This window comes from Trichosurus vulpecula, chromosome 4, assembly GCF_011100635.1.
Source record: "Trichosurus vulpecula isolate mTriVul1 chromosome 4, mTriVul1.pri, whole genome shotgun sequence".
Lineage (NCBI taxonomy): Eukaryota > Metazoa > Chordata > Mammalia > Diprotodontia > Phalangeridae > Trichosurus > Trichosurus vulpecula.
In genome coordinates, this window is record NC_050576.1 from 132,986,058 (window position 1) to 133,005,382 (window position 19,325).

Consider the following 19,325-nt stretch of genomic DNA (forward strand, 5'->3'; position numbering starts at 1 on the left):
GATATTTAGCCTGAAGAAAAGAAGACTCAGAGTACTCATAGGCATGATCTTAACAATGCACACATACCAAAAAAATCAATATTTATCTTCAAATACTTGAAGGCTTGTCATGTGGAATATAGATTGGACCTCTTTTTGGCAGAACCATTTGCAAGGGGTAGCAGTTGTAAAAAGACTTTTTGACTTGAAAAATCATTAGAGCTATGCAAAAATGAAAAAGACTGCCTCTCATTAAAGGCCTTCAGGCAGAGACTGTATGACCATTGCTCAAATCTGTTAAAGATTCCTTTTCGGTATATTGTGGACTAGATCACAGCTGAGGTCCCTTTCAACTCTAAATTCTGTGATTCTTTAAAGATACTAAAGGAATTCTCAATCCAGAATAGATAAAATGGTCAAAGGATATGAACAGATGGTTTTCAAAAGAGAAAATACAAAATGTTAATAACTTCAAAAAATAAGCAACCTCAATAATAATAAAACATTCAAATTACAATTTTGAGGTATCATCTAACACCCATCAAATTAGCAAAAAATACTTAAAAGCAATGAAAGGACCTTGGGGTCCATGAGGAAGTACGACTAAGAAAAATATTCCAGGTTGGGAAACAGAGATTAATAGATTTCCCCCCAAAAAAGAAGCCTATATGGGTTGGGGGGAGTATCATTGGAAAGGCAGCCTGGCTTCTGTTTATTCAAGGGAGTTTTGATTTTAAAAAAAGGCAATGTAAAACATCATGAAAGGATCAACAGGCATTATCACATGTTTCTGGGGGTTCCTGGGCAAGTGGTGGCAAAGGTCCCCAGAAAGTAACAGAGCTAACATCCTGAAGAAGAGGGTGGTTGACTAGACAGTAAGTTTCATGTCCCCACACCAGAAAAAGGTCAGTGACAAAGTGGAGACCAAAAAATCAGTCCAAGCTAGTTCTCCTGTTCTTGGAAGCTAATGGCCCCTTCTCCCTACCCTTGAAGTAAATGGACTAGTAGATGTAAGTGTACTGAGGCTATTCATTCCTGCTGTCCCAATCAATGGAGAAGGAAAATTCAGGGTTATAGAAGGAATAACCAATAAGCTGCAGTGGAACTACTATACATATAAATTTATGTTCACATGTAAATAGCTGTAATGGCTTGGTTGTTATTTTAAATGCATAGTAATTTTTCAGAGCACTTGGAGGCATGATCTATACAATGGACAAAAAGATTCTAAAACCATCATATGGGTTACAGAAGACTATCAACTTCCACTCTCTCCTCCCGTCCTCCAATCCCTGACAAAAAGGTAGTCCTCCTTGCCAAATCCAACCCCTCTACATGTCTACCTGATCCTGTTTCCTTTTATCTTCTCCAGCAGATTTTATGCTCAATCTTCCTCCTCTCTCAAATCTTCAACCTCTCCTTATGCGAAATATGACAGGGTATTTTCCCCCTCAATTCTCAATATATTTGCTGCATTTCACATTGTTGACCACCCATTTACTCTTCCTATCTGGCTTTTTATGACACTACTTTCTCGGTCTGCCTCCTACCTATTTGACTGTGGTCTCAGTCTCCTTCGCTAGCTCATCATCCACATTGGAGATTTCAAACACATGACCCTCCAGCCACATGTAGCCCACAATACTCCCAAGAGTGACCTAAACTGAGTAATATGCAATGGTAAACATTTAACAAAATAAATTAAAATACAAGAAGATACAATTAAAATTACATTTTAAAATTTAGTCAATATGCAGCCCACATGGATCCTCAAATGCAGTTTAATGGCCCTATTTCTATTTGAGTTTGACAGCACTGATCCACATCATGCCCCTATAATACAGGTGTCCCCCAAAGTTCTATCCTAGGATCTCCTCTCTTCTCCCTCTATACTCTCCCTCAATAATCTCATAAGTTCCAATAAGTTTAACTGTCCATTCTATACAAATGACCTGATCAGATTTTGGTCCCTGATCAACAAACACTTATTAGACATTTCAAACTATATGTCCTAGAGACATGTTAAATTCAACATGCCTAAAATTGAACTCATTATTCCATCCCAGCCCCCAATCCTCTCCTCTTCCAAAATTCCCTATTTCTGTCAAAAGTACCACCATCCTTCAAGTATCTTAAATTTATAATTTTGGCACTATCCTCAATTTCTCATTTTCCCTCTTCCCCCATATCTGGTCAATTGACAAATATTAGCTTTTTTACCTTTACAACAGCTCTTGCTTCTTCTCTCCATTCACCCAGTTACCACCTTAGCTCAATTCTTTCATTAAGATCATTGCAAATGCCTCCTCATTGGTATCCCTACTTCAAGTCTCTCACTACTGCAGCATATCCTATACACTGCTGCCAAAGTGATTATCCTTAAGCTTCGATATGATCATGTGAATTCCCTTCTCAAACAACTCCAGTGATTTCCTTTGCAGCTAGGTTAATATATAAACTTTTCTCTTAAGCTTTGAAAGTCCTGCATAACGTGACCCCAACCTATCTTTCCAGCTCTGTTGGGTGTAACTCCCTCTTCACACTCTGAAACCTATGCCTAGAACACACTCTCTCCCTACCTCCATTTTACACAGTCCCTCTCCTGAACTCAATATATTTCCCCAAACGCCCCCCACTCCTTCCAAACTTCTCTTTTGCTATAAAGAATAGCTCTATCCTCTTCCAGTCACCCAGGCTCACAACCCAATCATCCTTGACTCCTTATTCTCTTTCACTCAGATACCCAATCTGTTGCCAAGGCCTGTTGATTTTCACCTGTGTAACATCTTTCATATATGCCCCTTCTCTCTCCTCTACCACTGCCAGAACCCTAGTCTAGAACATCATCACCTCACACCAAGACAACTGCAATAGCTAAGCATTCATTGGTCCCTCTGGATCCAGTCGACCCCCACTCCAGTCTATCCTCCACTCAGGTGTCAAACTAATCTCCTCAAAGCACAGATCTGACCATGCTGCACACACAGCCCTCCATTCACCTCAAATCAACTATAAATCCTCAGTTCAGCATTCAAAGCCCTTAACAAACTCTCTCTCCTTACCTTTTCAGCTTCTTACACGGTACTCTACTCCATACCCCTCCTTACTTCGGGATACAGTGACACTGGTTCCTTGAAGCTCCTTACAAAAGATAACTCCATCTCGAGACTCCGGAATTTTCACTGGCTATCCACCACGTCTGGAATTATCTCTTTCCTCATCCCTACCTTCTTGTTTTCTTGCCTTGCTTCAAATTCTAGCTAAAATCCTACCTTCTATGAGAAGCCTGTCCTGATCTTCCTTAATGCTAGTGTCTTCCTCCTATTGATTATCTGCAATTTATCCTATATATATATTATACACATTATATATATATATATATATATATATATATATATATATATATATATATATATATACACACACACACCCATTTTTTCAACCTTTTTGCTTGCATGTTGTCTTTCCCATTAGACTGCGAACTCCTGAGAGTTGGGGCTGTCTTTCGCCTTTTTTTGTATCCCCAGACACAGTACCTGGCACATAACAGACATAAATGCCTACTGATTGACTTTAAGCTGTGCTGAATGCAAATTCGGAAAACTTATTTACAATAAATAAGACTGATGGAGGAAGAAAAAAAAAGATACAACTCAGGCATCACCTTCTGCATGAAGCCTTCCTGATGTCCTCTAATTGCTAATAACCTTCCTCCTAAACTGCTTTGTATTTGAATGTATGCGTGTGCACGTATGTACATATGTGTGTATATATACATACACATACAGATGTATAAATATACATATGCATTCAGTTTACAATTATGCTGTATTTATTTTCCTATGTACTTGTCTCCCCCATTATAATGTAAGTTCATTGTGAATAGGAACTCTTTCTTTCTTTGTACTTCTATTCCCTACCCTGTCCAAACCTCCTGCCAAGCACATTGCCTAAAACTTAGCAGGTACTTAATACCTATTGTCTGATTGATACAGATGATTCCATATACAGCGTCCTGTATCCTGAACAAGTGGGTAATTAATAAATGTCTTTATGAATATTATGTATTATAAATAGAAATATTCAATGAGACTATGAAATGCAGAAAAATCCCTAGCAAGCTTAGTCTTCTTTATTTCAATAGAATAATCAGAAATGATCTGCACATGAATGAATCATTTTCTGACTTATTATCAATGTTTAAAAATATTTAAACAAAATGGTTTACACATTTATGTAAAAGAAAGATGAGAACATCATGCACTTTCTCTGCCACCTTGCTTCATCCTGCCTCAGACAACAGCTGTGTGACCATGAGAGGTCACTTAATTGTCCTCAGTCCAAGTTTCCTCCCCTGTGAAATGGTGATGACAGCACCTCATAGGGTGGTTTTAAGGATCAAATAAGAATATCAGGGGCCACTAGGTGGCACAGTGAATAGAGCACTGGCCCTGGAGTCAGGAGGACCTGAGTTCAAATCCAACCTCTTACACTTGACACTTACTAGCTGTGTGACCTTGGGCAAGTCACTTAACCCCAACTGCCTTGCCTTCCTCCCTCCAAAAAAAAAAAAGAATATATGCAAAGTGTTTTGAAAACTCTAACGTGCTATATAAAGTTATTATTAACTGAAAAAGATCAAAAGTTCACTATGCTGTTTTCTTTGCCAAAATTATTATAGCTATTTAAGTGGTACAGTTGCTCAATAAATGAAACAACATGAGTTTCCCCAAAAAACTACTGTATTTCTTCACATTTCACAGACCAAAGGGAAAAAAGCATTCCTCTGTATAAGGCTTAGTTCCCACAAGGAGAAGAACAGGGGAAGGATATATTCAGAAATAAAGATTAAATTTAAAAAACAACAGAAATACATAAAAATGCTTTAAATACAGTCAATGAAGAAAAAAATCAAAATAGAGTTTCTATGAATGCACAGGGACCAGGGTTTTACAGGATAAAAATGCATAGAAGGAATACTCACATCAATGACATCACAGATATGTTAAAATTTTAATTATTTAAACAAACACTTCTTGTAAGGATGATTACTCCTTCACTTAACTTAGTGAATTACTTGATTTCAATTGAAAAAATCCTATTAAATTCTTAATTTTATAAAAATGTTTTACCTTCATCACCATGTTGGTTGCAAGATGATTAACTTTTTGGCCCAAATTATCAAAGACTATACATCTAAGTTATAGGAATGTTTCCATCTGAATTGATGAAAAGAGTGTCCACACTAAGAGAATCACAGACTCCTGAAGTACTAAAGTGTTGTACACTAAAAGCAGTGGTTACTCAAAACTTATGGGTCGCTTTCTTTTTGCCAAGAATTTATTCCACCTTCAAGCTTAGAGCTCACAAATATTCCCCATGTTTGGGAGATAATTCTTTCCTCAATTCCATGTCTCCTACAGTTTCACTACGTTCATATCCTTCACCCTTGCAACCTAAGTTCCTTTAGCTCACTATAGCACTTCAACCAACCCTCAGTAGTTAAACTTAATATACTCTTTCCACCTTCATGAGTTTACTCTGGGAAAAAACTGACTTTACATACCTCCTCATTCTGTGAGTTTGTCCAATTGTTAACCATCTCCAGGACTATGGGTCTAGACCCAGGTAGATCTAAAGACATTTCTTCATAGTGGGTCCCAGGAAGTTTATAGAGAATCTTTAAGAAGCCTGAATAACTACAGGACTGATGTGGATCTACTGTAAAACAAAAAAGTCTCCAGGCAAATTTCAGAACCATCCTAGTAATTAAAAATATACATGCAGCTGAAACAGATTTTCTGCTGTTTTAAGTCAGAGTACCTTATATTCCCTAAATCTCAAGAATTACGTGGAAAAAAAAAACCTAGCTTCAAAAATGGGAGGGTAACTCCACAAAATACCTTTCCTGTATAATCTTATCTATTATACTGAAGTAAACATATCTTCCAGGCAGTAGGGCTAAAAACTAAGTAAAGGTAAAAACCGAAGCAGATTTTAAACATCAATCAATGCTTCCAGTCATCCCTACCCAACAAAAATCCTGTTGTCAACCAAGGTACTAGGATAAAGTGAAAATTGAGAACTAGTGTTAGAAGTTAGAAGATGAGGTATATTAGAGTCAGAAGATCCCATTCAAGTCCTTAGTCTTCCACTTATCAGCTATGTGACCTAGGGGAAGTTATTTGCCCTTTCACAAGTATCAGTTTTTTCACCTATAAAATTAGGAGTTTGGATTAAATAACCTCTAAATCCTATTATCTTATGAGGACACAAGGAAGGGAAAGAAGTAGGAAGGGAAATAAGTAGGGAGGGAAAGGAGAGACAATTCCTTAAGGCTAATCAGTGAGAGCTGAGCTATTCACTTATATTAGAATTATATAAAGAGGAGAATGATTTATAACTTTCCAACATAATTTATGTCAAATATAATTCTATTTAGTACAAGGCTAAAAGCTTATTATGAATCATAGATCTAGTGCCTGAAGGAATCCTAGAGGTCATTTAGTCTAACTTCCTTCCTAGTTCTGATCCTTATTTTCTGGACTTCGAAATCATGCCCCTGCTGCTCTCTCATCCTGAAACTTCCTTCAGTGCCTTCCTGGAGCCTTCTCATCCTTAAACATCCAACTACCTACCTCACTCTTCACCCCAGAACATATTACATTTCACTTTCACCCTGGAATATACTGCCATCAGGCCCATCTTCCACTGCTGAGTTGGTCCCAGAGCCTCCACTTCGTGGAGGGGCCCAGGCCAGAGCCTTCATTCCCCTTTTGGCTCTTCTCTTCCTGATTCCAAGCCCAGTGCTCTCTATCTACTACACCACCTAACTACTGCTTTTTATAAATCAACTTTGTAAAGGATATTGGAAAATACAGCATCTTTGAAATAAAACAGTACAAACGCAATTTTTTCTCTATGATATGAGGTACATGATTTTTATCTGGTAACCAATCTTTCAAGCCACAGGATTTCCTGAGGTTGTGTTATTTTGCCACAGCCCTACAATCAATGACATCTAACTTCCTATGACACACTAAGAGGAAATAACAAAGAACTTATTTACTAATTCAACATCAGTTAGGTATATTCAATTCAACAACCGCTTACTTAGCACTGAATGTGAAAAAGCATTATAATAGGTGCTGAGGATACAAAGATAAAGACCAAAACCAGTTACCATGCTCAAAGAATTTATGTTCTTCAGGGAAATACAACCTGTCAACTAATAAAAACATCATAATTCAAAGAAGGAGAGAACACTAACAAACATGACTAAAAAAAAATAATATGCTTGAAACTCAGAGGAACTAGAATGAAATCCCACCTCTGACACGATGTGACCTTGAACAAGTATTTATTTCCTTAGGTCTCAATCTCCTCAAACATAAAAAACAGGCTGAACTAAACGATCTCTGAGGTTCCTTACAGTTCTAGATTTATGATCTAATGTACTAGCGAGATCAGAAAAGCCTTCCTGTAGAAAGTGGCACATGAAATGAAATATGAAGGGAACTAAGGATTGTAAGCGTTTGTAAAAGTAAAGATGAAATACAATCTAGGAATGAATGGCATTACTTGTAGTAAGTATATAAAGGAGGTATAGGATGAAAGTACAATAATGTGAAATAGGGTAAGCCATAGATTGTGAAAGGCTTTAAATACTAAGCTAAGGAGCTTACATTTTATCCTAGTAGCAATATGGAGCCAATGAAGATTCTTAAATAGGCAAGAGAAAACTGGACAGACCAATTTTTTTAGTAAGACTATTTTAGCAGCTATGTGGAGTATGAAAGCAAGAACACCAATAAGGAGGCCACTTAATAGTCTGGACAAGACATAATGGAAGATGACAGGGTAAATGAAAAGGGGATAGTTGCTTGAATATCACCAGGGATGGAAGGCTCCCTACTTCTTAAACAGGATATTCTTGGTAGAACATTTCAAGTTTTTAGTCTTGTCTTCTAAGTCTCCCCTTCCAACTCTAACAACCATTTATAAGAATGTAATCTCCTCAAGGAAAGGGACTAAGTTGCTTGCTTGTTTTTGTATATATTTTCAGCACTCAATATAGTGCCTAGCACTACTGTAGTAAACATGTAATAAATGCTCATTCATTCAGTCTTGCCAATAAAATTAGTAGGGACTCAAAATTTTAAGGCTTAGAGGGAATTATGCTGATTTATATGAGGGAAAATGTGAAAAAATACAAGTTGTTCATACAAGGTAAAACAAAAATAATTAATTTTCCCTATTATTTAAATGACCAAAAAGAAACTTCCAGAAAGTAATCTAACACTAACATTGCAACAAATTAATTTTTATCATTATGAAAGTGATTCATACTGGACTTACAGTCAGGAAAGCCTACATTCAAATTCTATCTCAGATACTTGCTATGTTACACTACTCAGCAAAGTCACTTAAACCTCTCTGTGCCTTCCTGTCTGTAAAAAGAGAAAGTTGAACTTGATGGCCTTCTAGGTCTTCCAGCTCTAAATCTATGATCCTATGATACTATCATCTGTAGTAATAAAGCAGAAGGCTAACTAACATAAACCCTATGCACAATAGACTTTGCTATGCAACAGAAATCCACATTCATGCAGATACACAGGCATGCACATAACTACACAGTATGTTTACCATCTAGTACTTTCACCAGATCCCTTCCTGGTTACATTCTATCATCAACTGGAAACCCAGATAAATGCTGAAAGAAAAAGAATTCAAAATAATTCACAAATATGCTAATACACAATAATCCACAAATGTACTAATACAAAATTTGCATACAAATAGTTGATTGAATAGAACAAAATTGAGTTCTAAAGACCTTATAGATCATCTGGTTCATCCCTTCATTTTACAGATAAGGTATCTGAGGCTCTGAAGATTAAATAACTTGCCAAAGGGTCACATAGGTAGGAAAAATAGAATTCAAACCAAGGTCTTCTGACCTTAAATTCAAAGTTACCTTTTCCTCTGCCCCTCCAAAAAAATTTTTTTAATATGGTTGGAGTCCATCAAATAGATGGCATTCCCTCAACAGTAACTGAATTATAAAGGCCTCTAGGATCTCTTCCACTGTTATCAAAGGGAGTGCTAACCTCTCCTTTCAACTATGTCCTTCAGCAAAAATTAAAAAGGCAATTTATTTTTTAACAAAATGTTCCCTAAGACAGAGTTTCTTCCACTACAGCACTACTCTAAGGCCTGACTGTGGGATGAAGTGTTCTTTTTTTAAAAAATATATATGTGAAATATACATTTTAATACTATTGTTCCTGATGGCCATAGGAGCAGTGCACAAGCTCTAACAGTTCCCAAACCAAGATAATAATAAGTCATATTTTTGTTTTGCAGTGAATATTATAAACGTTAACTTTCTTTTAGTCCTAGTTCTGTTCCTTTCCCTATCATCTCAGGAATGGATGAGGCCTTGCCTTCCAACTACAAGAATCTGACTGATCCAGTAACTCCCTGCCCTGATTCTCTCCTGATTGGCACTTGACCCTTTTGACCTTCCTTGATTCAAGAGGTTTAAGATTACAAAACCGAGACCAAAAATAAGTAGATTGGAGGATTTTTTTATTTTTATTTTTTTTGGGGGGGGGAGGTACTAGATGAAAAAAATCTGATAACCACTACAGAGTGAGGACTGACTGATAAAGTATAATACAGAAATCATTCCCAAATCATCTATTTGCGTAGACAATTCACTTGCTGGAGTAACATCAAAAGTAATACAGAGTTATAAGATATACAATTAAAATAGCTCCAATGTGACCTGTTAAAATGAGTTACTGATACCAAAAGATGGGATATAGATAGATAAGGTGATATCAACAATTATTACAGCAATTTCATATGGAAGTTTAACCAATGTCAATTAGTTGCAATAAAAGGGACCAAAAGAATGTAAAAATTGCCTTAATAAGCTAAGATGTGATTTTCTTGCCAAATGGAGAGATAGGGCAGCAAACAGCAACACTGATATAGCCTGTACATAAAATTTTACAGAAAAAAAGACAGCATTGTGGAGGCAGGAGCTTCACTCATGAAGACTGATCTGCAGGGTGATACACCAAGGCAGCAGGCTGGGAAGGCCCAGGACACTGACCTGGCCGGCTATCTAGAAAACTGTCAGCACTACCAGTTGATCCAGAGAGAGGATCAGGAGACCACTGTGTAGCCCAGTGATCCCAAGAAGAAAGCCAGCATGGCCCAAATCCTCCTCTGCTCCAGGTCTAGGACAGGCGGGAGGGAGGGGACCCAAGCCCTTGGCCTTACTTGTTCACACTGTTACATTTCACTGGGCCAGGTGGACAGCACCATGGCGGGACCCTGCCTGGCGAAGGAGTCCCACGGCTGACCTGGAGACTGCAAGACTTGAGGGAGGCACCCAGAGACCAGACTCAGAGAGCCAGGGGCTACAGCCCACCCCTGCCCCCATCTCTGCTTGTTTCTCTTGCCTGGCTTTTGAGCCCCTTCTCTATCCTGGAGGCCCAAGCCTCTAGCCTTGACCACGAGGGCTGAGGGAGAGCAGTTTCCTGAGTGACAGGCATTGCCTAGCCAGGAGAGCCAGTGACACTGTCCCCAGCAGCCAAGACTAGTCAGGACTCTGCCCACATCCTAGCCACCGTTCCTGGGAAGCCAAACTCCATCTTCGGCTGCCTTAGTAGGGAGGGAGGGGGATCCTAGAACAGAGGAGAGGCTGACTTGGAGGGAAGTGAGCCTGGGCCTGAAGAAATGGGAGCAGGAGGTGAGGGAAAGTCAGCCAGAAGTCATGAGGTGAGAAGTCCAGAGAAGGCCCAGGAGGGCAGGGTCTTGAGGCAGATGGAGAGAGGAGGGGGTTCAATGCTGCTGGCCTCTATTGATCCTTGCCCCCTCCAGATCCCAAGCCACACTGCCAACTTCAGCACCTTCCAGGTGGATCCTGGCCCCCATCCCTCACCACCTTTGACATGCCAATGTGGCAGACATTGCAGTCTCTGCCCAATGTGCACATGGGGGGTGGGGGAGGTTGCCCAGGGAAGCTTGTGATGGTGTCATGTTTGCAGCCCAGCTGGGTGTAACTCAATAAAATGGATGTTTTTTTCCTTAAAAAAAAAAAAAAGCAAAAGATTATGAGGAGTAACAGCTCACAAAGGAGAGAGAAACAGAAGGTGAAGCCAGTTTAAAGAAAGCATGGTTATTAGTATTTGGGTCAAAAGACCACTGACTCAAGTTAAAAAAAAAAACAGAGGTGTCTTGGTTTCTCAAGGCAGAAAAAAAACCAGAAGCTTTATTTGATCAAGTCTCACGAGAATTGGGCATCTTTCACTACCAGGGCAGAAGCAGTGAAGAGAGGCCAGGGAGAGAAGGCAAACAGAGAGATATATACCCTTGTACAAAAGATTATAAGAAATCCCACCGCAGAGGCTGGATCCCTGTCCCCTTTTGTGGAGACAAGTGGCCTCACAATCCAACTAGGAATAAGTTTTTACCCAATAAAAGCACAGAAACTACAGAATCACCTTATAGTGAAACTTTAATGCTAAGATGGCAGTTTGTAAGTAGGCTAGGGGAGGGGGAGAGGGGAATATTATCTGGTTTCCCCGAAATCATATGATTTACAAGAAAACAAAACTTAGGCCTGGTAAGGTTCACATCCTAACTAAATTTGTACTATCTCTATTTGAATATTGCCTTGCCTGAGTTATTCACAGGGAAGCTTTCACAACCTTGTATTCCACTCACGGCTGAGGTGACATCTATAAATCTAAAAAGGAGGGGGAGAAAGACATTCCTAAAGGCTAAATAATCAGATTCCCACAGACTCAAATTTATCACATTTCCCTTTTCTCTAAATATTGATTCTCAAACATTTTAGATACAAATACATATATATATATATATATATATATATATATATATATATATATATATATATATATATATACACACACATATTCCCTGTGAAGCCTTCACACTTTATTTTCTCACTACCTCACACATTAGTTTTCATGAGAATGTTTAAGGAAACTAGAAGGCCAACAAACAGAAGACAGAAAATATCTTCCAAGACTTTTATAACAAACTTTTTTCACTACCAGCACAGAGAAGTCATACTTAGCCTCTAATATCACAGAAGAGGATATGCTTACAGAAGATAGAGAAATGGCACTGAAGAAACAAGAATAGCCAAATGTAAATAAAGGAGGTCTGGTAGAATCACAAATTTGAAGACACTGAAGGTTCAATTCAAAACTTATCTTGAAGGAAGATTGGGGGGGGGGGGGCGGGTAGGGAGGGAGGAATGGACAGGAGTGGGGAAAGCCAGGAAGGAATTCTTCAATCTTATTAATACCTTAAAAAATGAAAATAACATCCAAAACTACTGACCTTCCTCTCTACATAAAATTTTAACGAGACTAATCTATACATGCATCACGGGCATTCCTGAGAGGAGTGTTAGAAGAAAACTGGCAAGTCCATGCAATCACTATCATGTCACCTCATCTCCCATCCCACCTTTCCTCCCTTCCTCACCCCCCTCAATGAACTCCACAGGCTTCCAATTACTTCCAGGTTCCAATATATACACATAAGCATTTCTCTATTTTTCATTTAAAGCTCTTCATAACTTGGCCCCTTCCAACTTTTCCCACCTTCTTACTCTTTACTCCCCTCTACAATCCAGCTACAGTGGTCTTTTTGCAGTTCCTTAAACATGACCTTCATCTTTCATCTCTATGCCTTTTCACTGGCTTTTTCAATCTGATCCTAACAAGTCTGTGAGTTGGAGTCTGTAAGTTATCATCTCCAATTTACAAATGAAGAAATAAATACTGAAAGGTCAAATGACTTACTTGTCAAAGGTCTTACAAATAGTAAATTACAGAAAGAGAACCGGAATCTAGATCCTAAGGTTCAAACAACTCTTAAAATTTCTAGATTATTCTAATCAAAAAATTTCTCTTTATTCTCTTTGTTTCTATTTTTCCTACCTTCTTATATTAACCTCAAACCTACTCTTTTTCAAATCTATTCTACAGTCACCTCAAAAATGCTACATACATTTTCTGTGGAAAAGTTGTTTGGGACAAACAGGGACTGGATTCTGTGTTTAAAAACTTATGTAATAAGTCTGTTTTCTATAAGTTTTGTTTCCTGGCATGTAAATGACAATGGCATTTAATTTTTTAAAATCCTTGATTGAATTTTTTGATTGATTAGGTAAAGGTTAAATAAGCCATGGTACGTGAATGTAATAGAATATTATTTCACAAAAAGAAATTCAAAGAAACACGGTAAAGGTTTGTATTAACTAATAAAGTGAAATAAATAGAACCAAAAAAACTATTAAAAAAACCAATCCTCGAAAAGAACAGATAATTTAAACAGACCTTCCTCTTATCAACAACCAATCAACAAGCATTTATTAAGTAAGCACTTACTATGCACCAGGTACTCTTTGAGGTAAAGAGAATACAAAGACAAAAGCAAAACACAATCCTAGCCCTCAAGAAATTTATGTTGTAATGGGGAAAATAACATATACATATATAAGTATAAACAAAACAGATACAAAGTGATCAAAAAGGCACTACTGGCAATTGAGAGGACCAGGAAAGGTCTCCTAAAGAAGATGATGCTTGAGATAAACCCTGAGGGAAACCAGAAGCAGAGGTGCGAAAAGAGTGCATCCTAGATAGAAAGTTGTACACAAGCATGGTCACTGAATCAAGTGTTTTTGCTAAATTATTCTTCTTTGTCACAAAAGATGGTCCAATTGGCAAGAGGAAAGGAGGCAAACAGGAGGCATTTCCAGAAGTGACTGGAAATGACAAAAGGAAATTAATAAAACTTATTTTTATATTATCGTTTTTATACATGTTCCCTGAGAGTCTCTCCTAAACCTAGTGGTAAATGAATAAAAGGAAAGTTGATATATATACTTAAGTTCAACTGCAAATAATCCTGCATTAATCCTAGATTAATTATTGTCTGATCTAATTGCTCTGTTCTGATTAACTAGTGTTATCTCCCACCTAAAGCTTCTTTCTTCTGATTCCTTTCCCAAAGATGTCACACACACACACACACACCCACACACACACCCTCAATGCTACCATTTATGTACTTATCTGTGCATATATTTTCCTCCCATTCTCATTCGATTTAAGCTTCTTGATGATAGGAATTGTTTCACCCCAGCACAGTGGTAGGAACATTAAGTAGTTGCTTAATAATGTATGTTGAATTTAATTGAATTATTCAAATTTAATATTGAGAGATACATGAGAAATGGAAGTTTATATTTGTCCAGTTCATAAAACGCTATTTGACATTTTAAATTGTATTTTGTCTACCTCAACACATTTGCCATTTTTTAACATAGCTCCACCTTGTTGTCCAGCTTATAACTTTTGTATTCTCCTTCCTGTACTTCATGTTCTGGCTAAGCTGGTTAGTTTTTTGCCAACTATACACTCCATTTCTATGCATTAATACAACCTGTCTTTTATGCTAGAAATGCACTTATCCCCCTCTTCTCCTCACTTCTGGAATCCTTTATCTTTCCTTCAAGGCTTGCTCAGGTGGCTACTCTTCCATAAAGCCTTCCCCAACTTATACTCTACTATTAGGCCATTCCCTTTCTCAAATTTACATTGTTTTTTTCTTATCTGTGTTGTTGTTGTTCAGTCATTTTCAGTTATGTCTGACTCTTGGTGACCCCATTTGGGGTTTTCTTGGCAAAGATGCCGGAGTGGTTTGCCATTTCCTTCCCCAGCTCATTTTATAGATAAGGAACTCATGCAAACAGGATTGAGTGACTTGCCCAGGGTCACACAGCAGCCACTAAGTGTCTGAGACCAGATTTGAACTCAGGAAGATGAGTCTTCCTGACTCCAGGCCTGGCACTCTAACCACTACACCACCTGCCTGCCCCCCTTAATGTGTACGTGTTTTATTTCACAATGAAATGTAAGCTCCTTGAGGATAAGGACAGTTTCATATTAGTGCCTTTGAATCTACTATGCCTCACATGTAGTATACATGGTTAAATTTTATAATTCAGTTAAGCTGAATCTTAGAGCTGGATCTAGTGGGTGTTTAATCAAATCCTTTAGACTAAGAACTTATATCCATTCGGTAGAGGAGTTTTCTAAATAATATATAATTTGGGCCTCTACTAGAGTACTACTCCTTTTACCTTGTTCCTCATAATCACAGAACTTTGCTGTTTGGAAGCCTTTCAGCAGCCAATTCTAGCCCAATTCTTACCAGAAAAAATAAAATCTTTCTGTTATATACCAAACAAAGTTTCCATTCTCTACTTGAAATCTTCTAATAAGAGGTTGCAGAATCCATTTTCTCCTAAGTCAATTTATTTCAATTTGGGGCATTAGAATTCTTAGGAATTTTTTTTTCTTTTTCTTTAACATCAGATCAAAATCTTATTGAATGAACTAGTTACATTTTATAGTCTTTCAAAACTACAAGTTGTAAGGGATGAGTGAACTTTGGTTTCTCCAGAAATCATGTGTTACATAATTTGCGAAACCTAAGGAGTCATACTGGTCAGAAACTGTCTCAGTTACTTCAGGAAACAAACTGGTTGAAAATGTGTAGTTCAGAGACTGAGAGCAGACATTCACTTTTTTATTCTCTTAGAATGCCTTTTTCCTGTGTCAACAACTTCAAAGGCAGGATGCAACTTCATTAAGGATGAAGCCCCTTCAGCCACAACACTATTTTGAGTAGTGGGACTTTACTTATGTTAATGGCAGTGGAGACACAGACATCCCAGGTTCAACTCTCTCATGAATTGAGAAAACTCCTTTCTCATGCTATGGAGAGCGTAAAATCTGAGTGATGCAGACATCCTGAGTTAGGATTGCTCTAAAAAGTATAAAGAATAATACAGCACATGAGATGTGGAAATGGGAAATGTAATCAGGGATGGAGACCCACACGGGGACCTTTTCAGATAGGCTACAGACTCTGCAATACCCAGTCAATGGTGAACACGAGGAAGGATTTGTGCTCCTGACAGAAAGATAAAAGATTATATTTTTTGCACCACAGGTGTGCCTGCCAGGTTACCTGTTCACAAAAATGTTAAATAAAAATCTTTTTCCTGAATTCACTAATGGCCATGTGGAGTTCTTGGTAAAGCACTTGTTTCTTACAAGGTGAAAAAAGGTGATTATGAAAAGCAGAACCCTCATTTGTCAAAAAGTATATGGAACTGGAATTAGAATTCCATTGAAATGTATATTAGCCATCTGTATGAAACTATCTTTCAGTACATAAATTGACATTTTTATACCTAAACGGCCAATGACCTCTGAAAGCCAAACAGCTTACTTTATGCATAAAAAAACACTTTGTAAGCGGATTTTCTTTCAAGTTGTTGCATTGATAGTAGTGATAAGTAATTCATGGGCTATCCATAAATGTGTGTGTTTTTCTCTACAGCAAAGTTCCTGGCATATACCTAATAGATGCTTAATAAATGCTGGTTGCCTTAAAATCTAGTAACTGCTTACTTCCTTTTTCCACACGGAGTCATAATAATGTAATCTACAAAATGTTACTTAAAATATTACTTCTTTATAGTCCATTGTTCTAGAAGGGTTTCTAATATATTTCCCAAAATTTGCTATTCATCATTTATGGACTATCAAACAAGAGCATAGGCCCTCAAAACAATGGGGATTATATTCCCAAAAGTTCCTTTTTAAAATTAGTTTGTAACCCAGAAAACATTTGCTCATTAAAACAATGTTATGTTAGTTGTTACCCCGCCAGCTGATGAAAAAGCCTATGTAAGCTTGAATGTGGCTGAATTACGAATTTAACTGCCATTGATTATTGTAATTTTGTCTAAATTAATTACCTAAAGTTTTTCTGATTCTTAATTAACTCAGACACAAAGATCTCTACCATTGACTTCTTGTTGTTTGTCTTTTGTTTTTGAAGAGGATCTCAACAATAAAAAGGTGATGCCATGATTTGCAAGTGAATTGGATTTAAGTGAGGAGGGCTGTGCAAAGTCAACAGCCTCACTTTCTCCTCCAGAGCCATCTGGGTTTGGTAGCAAGATACAGATTAGGAAAAGTGGAGATGGCCCCCAATGCAGTGGGATACCTTGGCCTTGTGAAGAGATTTCTGATTTTTTGAATCATCAATATGAAATCTGTAATGAATATATTAATAGATTGAATTTTTTTTTTCAGAATTGCCTGTTTTGTCAGAGAGCTCACAATGCGACTTGAACTGGTCAAACTTTGACAAGGCTCACAATCACCGGCATCCTTGTGCCTGCTTACCTGAAGTGAAGCAAATCAAAGACTGTAGGACCTGTTCCAGTCACAGAACTCTGGTCTTGTGACCCACCAAGTAATGACCCCCAAGGACTCAAGCAATATTGCTGCCACAGGATTCCAGAATTGTTGTACTGTCTTCCATTTGCAGGTTTGTCATGGGAAACCACTCAGGCCCTGGGAACAATAGTTTGTAATCCACTTTTCCTCCTTCCTTCCCATTTGTGGTTTATGTACATAATCTTTGTCTTCACTTCAACAAGGTGGAATTCAGATCAGGAGAATTCCTGATTAGCAAATCTGTTCCTCCTAAGGAAACTAATTAGTTACACCACTACCTAATTACTAGTTCTTTGTCTCAGGCCTGCTGTTTTGTCATTCTCTGGTTAGAGACTGGCTCAATAAAATCCTATTAAGATCATGGCCCTTCCTTCTTCCCTGGACACTCTGGTCACAATGTTCTTGATCATAATGGGAATTATTAAAAACAAAACCAAAAGTAAATTCATAAGGTAAAACCTTTATAAGGAAACCAGAGCACTGGATATAACCTTTTAAATTCTGAACAACCAAAGCTTTTCAGTTTTTATGTAATCTAATGTAAAGCTAATAAAATTAGTCAAACAGATTGTATTTAACACAGACAGGGAAAACAAGTCATCTAGCTACGTGGGACACAAATTAAAATGGAGAAACACATGTAAGAAATGAACCCAACTTTTATTTCCACAGAAAATATGTCATATGCCAGAAAATCTTGTGTATTTATTTGTTGAAGAGTGGAAAATGAATGGATTAGAAAATCTTGGTATGTTGATTAACACTTAACTAGACAAGGATGTGGGTGCCTGCTTATTTGAATAAAACTCCTTCCTTATACTTTAGATAAGATCCATAAAATTCAAAGGACAGAGGAGAATTTCATTACTCTTCTTATGTTAATGGTGAAGGAAGCTTGAAACATCCTGGATAGATAGGCCTCTTATCTATTAGGGGATTCCTCTGAAGAATCTATGACTTGTGCTTCCTTTACTAAGTAAGGTATAAAGAAAAGGTGAAATGTAAACTGGAGTGGAGACCCACATGGCGGGGGGAGGGAGGGGGTCTAGGTGTTTTTCAGGTTGTGAACTCTGAAGTGCCCAGCCAATAAGAGGCAGGCTGGAAATCTGAATGTGAACAGTATAAAAAGCATTTCATTTGTCTGGGCCCCTGTACTCCATTTAAGGGAGCTACCCATTTGTTCAAAGGAATGTGTAAAATAAATATAATGAAAACCTTCCTGGCTCTCCAAGAGTACTATTTATTCCTGGATTAAGTATGTTTCTCACAATTTGGGGGCTCATCAGCTGGGAAGGGAGGAACAAGGAGAGAGAGAGGGACCACAGAAATATCCCAGGATGTTCCTGGTGCTAGGGGAGGCAGAGATCTGGGAGGGGTCTCTGAGAAGGATATCCTTTTGAAATTGGCTAAAAAGAAAGAACAATTATAACTCTACGTTCTTGACCAGTCTAAATTCGAATTCTAAATTATTCATGTACAATGTACAATGACACAACCATGAAGGAGCAGACAGCTTGGAACCACACTCCGGAAGGCAAAGTATAAATAGGCTACTAACCAAGAATAACTAACAAGCTGTATCAGTAATTAAGGTGGGACTTTCTTTTACTGTTTTCTCTTTTAGCACTTACTTAATCAAGTGCCCTTAAAGAGTCTGGCCTTTGTTTCTTTGATTGGACCAGGAGTCTCTGATGACCTCCTTGCCTCAAGGGAAAGCCTGGTTTGCATGGGTTTGAGTCACATGTTTGTGACACCAGAGGCTTTTAGGCCACACAGGTTTGAGTTGCATGTTTGTAACACTTTTAGGTCACATGGGTTTGATTCCCATGCTGTGATGCCCTTTGACCTGGAATGGATATATAAACTCAGCGTTTTTCCTTGGGACTCTCATTCACTGGAAGAGTGGTGTGTGACTTGAAGAGACTCTGGGCAGCCGTTGTTAAGAGCCCCCCGGCTTGTAAATCC

The 19,325-nt window shown here is 37.9% G+C and overlaps 1 protein-coding gene and 1 non-coding gene across 9 annotated transcripts in view; both read right to left on the reverse strand.

Annotated features, from left to right (window-relative positions):
* The window catches only part of CDC42BPA (CDC42 binding protein kinase alpha), a 426,736-nt gene that overhangs the window by 375,566 nt on the left and 31,845 nt on the right, over positions 1-19,325 (reverse strand). The window lies entirely within an intron of this gene.
* Positions 8,978-9,111, reverse strand: LOC118849354. The gene has a single exon (XR_005010401.1). It is a non-coding gene; the product is annotated as a U6atac minor spliceosomal RNA (small nuclear RNA).